Genomic DNA, 12,106 nt, shown 5'->3' with positions numbered 1-12,106 from the left:
CGGGGGCAAAGCGGGCTCCTTCTTAATCGTGAACAGGCCTCCCAAATGCGGCCCGCTACCATGGGATCTGTACCACCGGATTCCCCAGGTCCTACCCAGGGTCCAGGATTGGTCAGTGGCCTGGAGGGGCTTCGGGAGGAGCTGGTTGCACTCAGTTTCTGGGTAAGGGTCACGTCTGCGGCAATGATGACTACAGAAGCGGGGACCTCATTCCACTGTCAGCCAGGAGTCAGGGTTCAGTGGGCTCCATGGGTTGCAGCCGTGTCGAGTATTTCCTCCGGTGACTATAGTCTCGCACCCCCAATTGGTGCAATAGGCTGGTTGCAGTAAGATTTCCCAGGGTTAGAGGCAGGACAAAGGTAAAATACTCCCGTGTTCTTACAGATGGATTCGGGGGTATTACCGGGGGGCCACGTATGTCCTTAGGTCCCCATATGAGGTCACAAGTCTCGGTTTGGAGGCTAGGAGTCCCCGAAGTTACAACTGTGGCTAACACTGTAGAGAGTTCGAAGCTGATGAGAGACCATTTCCATGGTTGGTCGAAGGACCCCACCTGTAGAATGGAGAGAAAACAGGCAAGGGCAAGGGAAGGCAAGGGGAGGGTCATACTGTTCGGTGAAGTTTAATCTTCAGCGGGGTATCGGGATGAAAAGTAGCCGTCCAGACCTTAGTAGCCTCTGGTAGGTCTGCTGCTCTCACATGGGAGTGGTGGATCCAAGGGCCCATTCCGTCGACCTTAAGTGCTGAAGGGGTGACAAAGATGGTTACATAGGGGCCCTTCCACCGTGGTTGAAGGTTTGCCTTACGGTGTCACTTAACCCAAACCCAATCCCCGGGTTTAAAAGGGTAAGGGTGGTGGGGAGGAGGTTGGAACCTCTCCTGGAGTCTTGGCCAGAGGTCAGACTGGATCTGAGAGAGAGAGAGAACAAAATCCTGCAGTGAGGGGGTACCTGAGGTTGCTGTTGGGAAACTGGAGAGAATGGGGGGAATTGAACCATAAAAGATCTCATAAGGGGTAAGAGAAAGGGGTCCAGGGGTGTTGTGGGCTTTAAAAAGGGCTAGGGGAAGGAGCATCACCCAGTCCTGGTCAGTCTCCAAAGACAGTTTAGTAGGATTCTCTTTTAGGGTCCGATTCATTCGTTCTACCTGCCCCAAACTCTGGGGGTTATACTCACAGTGTAATTTCCATTTGACCCCAAGACCCTCCACCAGCACCTGTAGAGTCTTGGCCACAAATGCAGGGCCATTGTCTGAGCCTAGGGAGGAGGGCACTCCGAAGCGGGGAATTACTTCCTCCAGCAAGATTTTAGCAATTGCATGGGCAGTTTCAGTTTTCGTTGGAAAAGCCTTGGGCCACCTAGTGAAAGTATCTACTAGAACTAGGAGATATCAGAATCCAAATTTGCTAGGCCGCACCTCAGTGAAATCAAATTCCCAATGCTCACAGGGTCGGGTGCCACGGAGGCGGGTCCCGGGATGCGAGTTTGGGTTCCCTGGCCGGGTCAACTGGCAGGTCGTGCATTTATTGGCCAATTCCGTTAAGAAGGCCCGAGAGCCTTGAAAGCGAATTCGTCCCTTCTGGAGCAGTCCATGGAGCTTGTTAGCACTCAGGTGCGTGAGATGGTGGAGGTGGGTGGTCAAAAGTTGGTCAGCAATTCTAGGTAAAAGCAAGTTGCCAGCGGGATCCTGGAAGAAAGACCCAACGGGCCGCCCTTCCTTCCCTTTTATCCACTGGCGGTCGCTGTCTGAATATTGTGGGGGATCCAATGGGGGGTCTGGGATGGGAAATGAGGGGCCTAATGGCTCTTGGTCAGCCTGGATGAGCAGCACTAGAGTGCCGGCCTGGTCCCGCGTTGCAGCTGCTTTAGCAGCCTTGTCTGCCCAGCGGTTTCCCTTGGCAGGGAGAGACGAGCCACTTTGGTGTCCAGGGGTGTGGACAACCACAACTGTACGGGGTTCCCAGACTGCTGCAAGGAGATCCTGGATGTCCCTGAGGTGGGCTACAGGCTTCCCAGTTGAAGTGACGAACCCCCTTTCCCAGTATATTGGCGCAGGCACATGCAGGGTCGCGAAAGCATAGCGGCTATCTGTATAAATGGTGACCTGCTTGTCCCTTGCTGCCCATAGGGCTGCTGCCAAAGCAATCAGCTCGGCCTTCTGCGCCAATGTTCCTTCAGGGAGGGAGACGTCCCAAATGATTTGGCCAGTATGGTCTACTACTGTGGCTCCGGCTTTCCTACCTTGTGGGGACACGAAGCTGCTGCCATCAGTGAAGAAAAGAAGGTCCGGATTGGCTAGAGGGGTGTCCTTAAGATCAGACCGTGCAGATATCGATTCCACAAGGATCTCTTGGCAGGAATGCGTTTCGGTGCCATCATCCCCGGTAGGGAGAAGTGTGGCAGGTTTGAGGCCGGGCACCACCCGGAAGGACAACTGGCCCTCGTCCAGAAGGAGTGATTGGTAGTGGGTCAACCTGGCATGGGACAGCCAGCGCACCGGAGGCTGACGGAGGACGCTCTCAATGGTGTGTGAAGTGGCAATAAGGAGTGGTTGGCCATGTGTAAGTATGTCTGCGTCTTTGACCAAGAGGGCCACTGCCTCAATGATGCGGAGACAGGAGGGCCATCTGGCTGAGACAGGGTTGAGGCACTTGGAAAGATAGGCCACTGGCCTATCCCAGGGTCCTAGTTTCTGGGTGAGGACCCCTTTCGCCACCTCCTGACGTTCGTCAATGAACAGCTGATAAGGTTTCTCTGGGTCGGGTAGGGCCAGGGCCGGGGACTGCAGCATAGCCTTCCAAAGATCCTGGAAGGCGATTTCCATGTCCTTCATCCATGTCCAGTTCGAGGTCTCCCGGGTGGCAGCGTAGAGGGGTCTTGCTGTCTCTGCAAAGTTAGGTTTCCAAAGGCGACAGTATCCCACAGATCTCAGGAATTCTTGTACCTGCCGGGGCAATGAGGAAGTGGGGATGGAGAGGATAGCCTGGGTCATGGCTGGGGTGAGCCAGCAGAGGCCATCTCTAATGTGATAGCCAAGGAAGGTGACCTCCCGTTGGGCTATGTGTGCTTTCCTGGCACTGACGCGATAGCCAGCAGTCTCAAGGCAGAGCAAGAGGTCCCTTGTAGCTTCCTTGCAGGATTCCTTGGTGGGGGAGGCAATCAGCAAGTCATGTACATATTGCAAGAGAGTCACAGTAGGGCGCAATTGGCGAAAGGGTTTCAAATCTTCTGCCAATGCATTGCTAAACAGGGTCGGGCTGAGTTTCAGCCCCTGGGGCAGTCTGGTCTAGGCCAGTTGAATGGTCGAATGGGTTTCAGGGGAAAACCACTCAAAAGCAAAGATGGGCTGACTGACAGCGGCCAGAGGAAGGGTAAAAAAGGCATCCTTTAAGTCCAGAGTAGTATACCAGATCAGGGAAGGGTGTAGATTGCTAAGGAGAGTATAGGGATTGGGGACAGTGGGGTGGACATCCTCAATACGCTTGTTGACTTCCCATAAGTCCTGAACAGGCCTATAATCCCCTGTGCCTGGTTTGCGGACAGGGAGGAGTGGGGTATTCCATGTAGGTTTGCAAGGCGTGAGAATCCCTGAGGCTAGGAGATGCTGAATGTGGGGTTGAATGCTCAGCCTGGCCTCAACTGACATTGGGTATTGCTTAACCCGGATGAGGGTGGCCCTGCTTTTGAGGGGGATGATAATGGGCTGTTGTTTATGGCCAGCCCGACTCCCGAGATTTCAGCCCAGACCCTAGGAATAGAATCCACCCATGGCCGCACATGGGGGGGAATGTCCAGGGGGGGCAGGTCAGAATATAGGAGGTGTTCATCCTGAAGAGCTAGAGTTAGGACCGTGAGGGGGGCTCCTGAATCATCTGTAAGAGACACGGTCCCATGGGAAAAATGAATATGGGCCCTGATCTTGTGGAGCAGGTCTCGACTGATAAGGGGAGCAGGGCTTTCGGGGATAATGAGGAAGGAATGGGAAACCTGATGGGTTCCCAGATTGACAGTTCGTGCTGTGGTCCAGGGGTAGCGGTTGGTCCCCGTCACCCCTTGGACCAGGGAGGTCTTGGAGCTGGTCCTCCCCAGGGGAGACAGGAGGACCGAGTGTTCGGCTCCTGTGTCCACAAGCATTGGAAGGGGTTTCCTCTCAATATAGGCCATTACCCAGGACTCAGGGAGGGGGCCTGAGACCCGTCCCCCTCAGTCATCTTCAGCCAGGGCAATTACATTCCTGTTGGGCCGTCCCTGACCAGTGTCAGGGAAATTATCCCAGCACCTTGGGGGGCCCTGCCGGCCTTGCCTCACTCTGCCTTGTATTCTCTGGGGGCAGTTACGCTGACAGTGGCCAGATTTTCTGCAAAGGAAACAGGGGGCCCGTGTGTGCTGGTCAGATGGTTGCCCACCAGAGGGAGGGAGCTGGGTCAGGGCTGCCACAAGTCTGCCGTTGGGTTCTAATCAATTGCTTCCTAGTCTTCTCCTCCCTGCACTGGAGGTCCTGCAGGCGCTTGAACTCTCGTTCTTCAGCATCTTTCTGCTTCTGTTCCTGTCTAGCGATGTCTTCCTGCCTAAGTTGGTCAGCCCGTTCCTCAGGAATTTCGGGAGAGTTAAAAACTTTCTCTGCCACCTTAAGTAATTCAGTCAAAGATTGGGCTGTAAATGCATCAGCTCTCTGGAGCTTCCTTCGAATGTCAGGGGCCGATTGATTAACAAAAGCAAGAAGTACAGCTGTCTGGCTATTGGGCGCTGTTGGGTCTACCTGGGAGTAAATGCGAAACACTTCGTGCAGCCGCTCTAGAAATGCGGCAGGGGTCTCTTCAGGGCCCTGCCTAACTGAATCAATTTTAGCCAAATTAGTGGGCTTGCAGGCCGCTACCCGAAGCCCAGCGAGGAGAGCCTGGCGGTAGGACTGAAGATGCTCCCTACCTTGATCGTTGGCGTAGTTCCAATCTGGCCATTCGGTGGGGAATGTTGCGGCAAGGTGGGCAGGATCCGTGGTGGGTCTCCCATCATCCCCAAGGACCAACTTTCTACCTTCAGCAATGATCTGATCACGCTCCTCACTGGTGAAGAACGTGCGGAGTAACTGCTGACAATCATCCCAAGTGGGGTTATGCATGAGGAAAATAGACTCCAGCAGGTCTATTAGCTTCTGGGACTGCTCAGAGAAAGGGGGATTTTGATGTTTCCAATTACACAGGTCAGAGGAAGTGAAAGGCCAATATTGGTGAACAAGGGGTCCCCCTACCACCATGGCCCTGACAGTTCGAACTGTCAGGATGGTGGTAGAGGAGGGGGCTTCCACGGGATTGTTAGGCGGTGGCTGCATTAAGGGTGCCTGGCCTCGGGTACGATGAGCTGGAGGAGGGCTGGGTAATTCAGCTCCCTGTGCTGCCTCTGCCTCGTTCCCATCAAGAGGGTATAACTGAGGAGCATAGGGAGGAGGTGGTAGAGGGGGGTCAGGGAGGGGTTCCTCGGGTGGTGGAAGGACTGGAGGCCGAAAAGGCCCTTTAGGTTTCTCAGAGGAGTCCCCGGGCTTAGTTTTATTGTCTAGTGAAGCTGCAAGGACATGGACGACCTCCGTGTAAGGTTTTAGCCAGGGCGGAGGATCTGAGGCCAAGTCCTGCCAGGTCAAAATGTAGGGGACCTGGCCCAGATGCCCTTCCGCTCCTGGGAGGAGGACACCCCCCTGAACGGCAGAGATGACACTGCTCTGCCAGGTGCCTCCTCGGGGCCACCCGCATCCAAAGGTGGGCCATTCCGTGTTGCAGAAGGTCTGCAGCTTTCCCTTATGTACCGTCTAGCCCAGTTTTGTGGCTCTTGACTAAAAATCAGCAAAATGGTGAAGGACCAGGTCCAGGGGTGTGGACTGGCCTTGGCCCATTCTGGGTCAAGAGGTTAAGGAAAGAATGAGGAGATAAATCAGAGAGAGTAGGATGAGTGGGGGGAGATACCAGTAAAGTCAAAACATCCTGCTGTGGGTGACCGCCCGTCATAGGCTGATCGCCCAGCCCCTCCCCTACGGTCAAAAAGTCCCAGTTTGTCTACAGGGGTCACCTAGGTATTGCGGGGCGTCCCCTGGTCTTTCCTAGGGGTGCAATATCTTCCCAAGGGGGACTCAAAAAACCCCCTGTCTTTTTATCTAGTTGAGAATAATCTTGACCTGGCAGAAACTCAAACTCCACCTATCTAGTTGGGAATAATTCCAACCTGGCTGAGACTCAAACTCCGCCTCAGGGGACTCAAACTCCCCGAAAGTTCCCAGGTCAGTGCCCTGGACCGTATTCCTTCTCCCTCCCTCTCAAGCGCTTCCCGATTCCCGACTGGCTTCCTCGGGGTTGACCAGAACTGCAGTACTTTCGGGGTCAACTCTCAGAAACAGGTAGGAGGTTTGGACAGATGCCGTGGGGCGAACCCCTTATCCCAGAACGGGATAGGCCCCAAGGCTTGGCATAGGATGTCCCCGTATAATCCGCGGGGCACGGAATCTGCCATCCACTAAGCTGTATGCCTATTGGGAGTCCTCCTCTCCCCCATACACACTTTCAGTCACCACTCACACTTCACTCAGCTCACCTGAAGGTCTGGTCCAAGGCAGTGCCTTCGGCCCTTCTGTCAAGGGGTTCTGAGGAGGGGATCAACGTGGACGAGCCCCCAAATGTTGGGGTCCGAGTCATAGCCCACCACCAAGGAAGACCAGCAGACAATGCAATTAGGCAGGAAGGGTCGTTTATTGATCTGGTGAGCACCAGGGGAGCTCAGCCTAAGAGTTCCACCTGGGCCTAGTGAGTACAGGAGTTTTATGCCTGCCCCTTATCAGCCTATGGGGTTTACAGGCATCTCTTGCAGTTAGGGCATTGATACATCTATGTACTTGTCAGGGGTCTACAGTTTAGGGCTTAGGGCATTAGCTCTGGGTCAGGGGTCTATGATTAGCACTCGGCCAGGGGTCTGTGGTTAGGGTGTTGACACATCTATGCACTTTGTCAGGGGCCTGCTTGCCATGTCTTGCAGCAATATGTTTTGCAAGGGTCAAGTGGCTCCCTGTCTTGGCCTCCCTCAGTTGGAGCTATGTTTGTTCATGTAGAATGATTATACTTGAAGGGAGGGCATAGGTAGGGTGATTCTATACATGCACCCAGCCCCACCCTTAATTTAAGGCTTCCATTTGTCCACTTTCTTCACCACCCCCTTAGAGTTACAGACATAATCAGATCTAATGTAGCAATCAATCAGAAAGTTCTTGTTAGTGCCAGGTTCTGCACTGAAGCACTAGTATTAAAAAGAGAGAAGATAAAAAACAATATCTGCATGCAAGGAACTCACATTCCTAATTTAGTAGAAAGCTCATAAATGGACAGTAGAAAAATTCTCACCTTTCAGGATCCCTGACCCTCCAAGAGACTTCATCCCTAAATGAATCAAGTCTTTGAATTTTCTTAAGCTATCTCCTGAGCTATTTGGTGAATAGTACGGAGGGAGAGAGGATGAGACAAAATCTTATTCCTCTCCTCCAGATAGTAATGGGAGATGAGTTTATAGTGCACAGACACTGTAAAGAACTATATTTGAGATACCTGGAGTCTCAAAGAGTCGGTTTTGTGAAGGTGGTTGTTGAGATATTCTAAAAGTAGAAGAGGAAGAACGTCAGCGGAAAAAAAAGCATAGACTCCTCCTTTGCTACTTGCTCCGAATTATTACTGTTCATTTTCCCTGAGTTAGAGAAACAACTAGTCAAGTATTTGCCCCAAAATATAACTTTCCAATCTCAAATCTTGCTTTAAGGAGAAAGCAGAGTCCCTATCTAAACTGTTTCTCCCTTACTCCAGCCTAGTGCCAAGCCAGGAGCTGAAAGGAGCGATACCAAGGATTTTTTGCTTAAAGGGAGGAATATTTCTTAGATTGAGAACTTTGCAGATTTCTGAAATATGTGAATTTGCGATTATACTCAATATTTATAATTCATGGTTTGCTAAAGCTTAGAAGCCTGTCTCATTTCTCCATTTTTCTTATTATTAAAGCTTTTATCCGGAGGCATTTGGTAACGTCCCTGGGGCGGGTCTGGCAGGGCTTTCCACTTGCTGCTCCAACGTTTCAGTTCCTTATGTAGCTCGGCGGCCACCAAGTGGTGAGTTGAAGAAGAAGACGTGGAAGAGGAGGGACTAAGGGCGGGACGGAAGCAGGGTGATTGCTACCGCCACTAAAGGCAGAGGAGACTGAGACTAGAAGGAGGCGGAGGGAAAGGAAAGGAGTTTCTGATGCCTCCTGACCGCGAATTTATTAAAGGTACGGGCGGTGAAAGGCTGTACCCCATATTGGGAAGTGGGGAACAGCCCGAAGGTATTTCAATCTGAGTTTTAATGGGCCCCATACAGTTTCTGTTTTGGCTCCCCTTGCTGACGCTGTAAAGCAGGGCTTTGTGTGTAGGGGGATGGGATGTCTCAAAGTGGAAAAAGCTGTCGGGCCTCAGAAAAATATCTCTTCTCTTTTTCTCCTCCACCGTGGCCCGTCGTTCTTGTTTTCCCTCTCTGCTCCCCTTTGCTTTTTAGGGTTTGCTTTGCGTTTTGACAGATTCTCTGCTCCCAGCAAATGCCGAGGACTGGAGGATGCATTAGCCCTTGTGGCTTGTAGAGTCCTGGGAGTGGGGTGAGGTTGCTGAAAGCAGGCGATCGACTTGCTGCCTTAAAGAAATGAGGCAATGTAGCTTGGTTGCTGCCTCTTCTCTCTCCCTCCTTCCGCCCCCGCTTTTCCCTCCTTCCCCACGCACATCCCAGGTTCTCTGGGCTCACGAAAAAATAGGTGGATTAATCAAGTACAGCTTGGTGCTTTGACAGACTAGTTTATAACCGATCGTATCCCAGAATTCGAATGTAGTGGGAAGAGAGGCTGGTGTAGGAGGAACCTAAAGCTGTCTGTTGCCTTCATATTCCCAGAGGAAGGCATGAGGGAATGTCTGATCAGCTCTTTAAAGTTGATGCAATGGACCTGAGCAATCAGCCTTTACCTTTCCTGAAAGTTGAAAGTTTCTGCCTGGTTTTGTGACCTAGAGTAGGGTACTGAGACAGGAAAGAAGTTTCCTCAAGGTAACTCGACTCAGCGGATGCTGAGTGGTTGAGAAACTCTGGATCAGCCGAGTCAGCAGGACAACATATGTGGAGGCTAAGGACCCTGTACCGCCTCACAGATGGGTGCTCTCAAAAATAAAGAGATCAGAAATTAAAGCACTTTTCAAGGAAGAAAACAAATTGTTTTGTGTGTGAATAATTGTCTGGAAAGCTGAAATAGTTCATTTAAACATATGATTTGCCCAGAAAGTAGAGTCTCCCCCTCCCCCCAAAAAGCTATGGATTGATGAAAAACTGCTCTCAAAAGCATATTTTGCCGCTGAAATAAAAGGCCAACAGTTTTTCAAGTCACTCATTTATGTAGATGGTCTCTTCTGGTCTCAGAACTTCTTGCTCTGTTTTTAGCCCCCTTCCCCCAAAAAACTTTGAATTAATAACATATGACAAAATCTTTGTTTTCTTCTGGTGTCCAGTTGAGCCAGCGAATTCATTGCTTTAGAGTGCTAAAGGGAGGGGGGGAAGGTCATAAAAATTTGTCTTGGTAATTTAGGTTGCCTTCAGAGGTGAATCTGATCTTGTAAATGTCATGGTAAATGTCTCATCTTTTTGGGGTTTCCCCTGTATTAACATATGATACTAATTGCCCTGGGTGGGGGAACCTTAATTTATTTATTGACCTTGAAAGAATCTATCTAAATTTATTTATTGCATAGAATACTCTTTTTCCACAGAGTGCTGCTGCTTTAGGGATTAGTAAATGTTGGAGAAAGCTGCCAGTGGCTTCATTTTCCAAGAATGTTAGTCATTTCCTTTCAGTGATTTCAGTGACTTGATATTTCACCACCTCATAACTTTCTGTGGGGAAATTTTTTTTTCCCAGAAAGCCTGGTTTTGTCTTTTATGTGTTTGTTTTTTAAAATTGGAGAGTATCCAGCAACATTTAGTGGCAGCAAGCAGTATAAAGTTTTCAAAATAAAGGCTTTTGAGAATTTTGAAGAAAATAATTTAACCAGCCAGCAAGTTGAGCTGGTTTTATATATATATATAAAAGAAGTTTTGAAATTATATATAAATAATTTCAAAACTTCTATCAAGAACTGGAGGGGGAGGGGACAAGATGGAAAGGAACAGAAAAAAATAATAGAGGATTTGGTCCCCACTATATAAAATTTGCTAGAAATTTAAGCCTTTGTGGTTTGGAGAATAAAGCATATATGAGATAAATAAGACATTTGGATGCCTTTTCAATGTACTTATTCATATTTCATACTAAAACATCTTTGGAAAATTTATTTAGATTTATGCTGGCAATATAGATTGCTTTAACCCTGAGAGGTGGCAGTTCTGTCAACATCTATGGCAGAGAGCAGAGTGAACTAATAGGAACTGGACTCTTTGACTTGCAGGGTATGTGAAGTGGAGGGATGAGGGTTCTTAAGATCTGACACAGATTGAAAACTAAAATGTTCAAAAAAAGTTTCTGGATGCAGGAAACATGTATTTCTCCTCTCCCCTCCCCCCTCCTTTTTTTCTTTTGCCACACTGTATATCTTGAATTTGCAGAGCTGAGATACTGCAGGGTTGATCTGGACTGAGAAACTTTTGGGGATAAAACATAAAATGGAAGATGAATAAAATAATACAAATGAAAGCATGAGTTTGTCAAGGTTTAATGTTGATATAATTCAGACTTTCAATAAGTGGATTGAATTTTCAGGCTATAGTTATTTTGTCTTAATATTGTGTAAATTTGTTATTGTGAGTTTTTCTGGTAAAATATTTAAAAGCCAGTTATGCACTTTAGTGTTTCTAGTTTGTGACACTTCTAGTTTTCCTTTACAGTGCTTTTAAGGTTTTTGATTTTTATAATTATGGCAATAGACTTGAAGAATTCTGCTGTAAAATAACAATTTCAGATTAATCAATCTTTTTGACAATACTATCAGATTTTAGTGGGAAGGAACATTATCTTTTTGGCAAAGTAATTTTAAATTTGGAAGTTATACATTTTGGTTTCTAAAGAGATTTTTGTATATAATCTGCAAGCAATTATTTTATTGCATGAAATCTAATACCAAGGAAAGATTAATTCATACCAGGTGGTAAAATGTACTTGAACACGAGATTTGAATGATGTCAGTGAAATTTCTCTTTTGTTTGTAAATGATACCTGGACCCCAGATGGGACATATATAAAGAATAGTCATTTTAAGGTTTCTCAAAAAACTTCAAATTGGGAGCTAAGTTTCATGTTATATTTTGAAGCGTGTTTATACTATTGTTTAAGAGCTTTAAAAATGTTCTTTTTTTTTCTGCTGTTATAGGATGTTTGTTTCTTTAATTTTTTTTTTTAAATAAGCCTCATTAGTGCCACAGTTAGAGTTTTTTCTCTTGAGGCAGAAAAGGTGAGCGACTAGTGGTTGGAGTTTGTACACACATTTATGTTTATACCAGTCTTTTGGTTTTACTTTTTAAAAGAAAGATTTGAAAGTGATCTTAGAAACTGTAAAATTATAGTAGACCTTTGCTAAAACATAAATGGACTAACTCATATGTTTCCATTAAAAAAATAACTTCAGATAACATTAATTTTAGAACTGCCTCATCCCAATTCTTACTTATTGAAATATTTTTGTTCATGTATCTTTAATTTCAGCATATGAAAAGAAATAAAGAATAAGAACTTTTAAAGTTTTAACCTTTTTTTATGTTTAAAATATATCTTGTCTAAAAGACCAAATGAGAAAAATGGTATTGGCTTCCTTGGTTAAATTGTGCCATAAAGAGAAATATACGACACTTAGGCTGTTTTTTGTTTGTTTTTTTTTTAAACCCTTACCTTCTGTCTTGGAGTCAGTACTGTGTATTGGCTCCAAGGCAGAAGAGTGGTAAGGGCTAGGCCATTGGTTCCCAAACTTTTTTGGCCTACCACCCCCTTTCCAGAAAAAATATTACCTAGCCCCCTGGAAATTATTTTTTAAAAAATTTTAATAGCAACTAATAGGAAAGATAAATGCACCTGTGGCCATCACTGCTTCCCCT

General features: G+C 47.6%; 1 protein-coding gene across 1 annotated transcript in view; it reads left to right on the top strand.

The window, feature by feature from the left end:
- The first annotated feature begins 8,211 nt into the window (after positions 1 to 8,211).
- Positions 8,212 to 12,106, top strand: part of FRMD6 (FERM domain containing 6) — a 167,830-nt gene continuing 163,935 nt past the window's right edge. The window contains exon 1 of the mRNA XM_044664740.1: positions 8,212 to 8,285. The gene's annotated coding sequence lies outside the window, so the exon portion shown is untranslated. The remainder of the gene's footprint in view (positions 8,286 to 12,106) is intronic.

This window comes from Gracilinanus agilis, chromosome 2, assembly GCF_016433145.1.
Source record: "Gracilinanus agilis isolate LMUSP501 chromosome 2, AgileGrace, whole genome shotgun sequence".
NCBI classification, from domain to species: domain Eukaryota; kingdom Metazoa; phylum Chordata; class Mammalia; order Didelphimorphia; family Didelphidae; genus Gracilinanus; species Gracilinanus agilis.
Note: the sequence above shows the minus strand (reverse complement) of the source record. Positions and strands in the feature narration are given on the sequence as shown.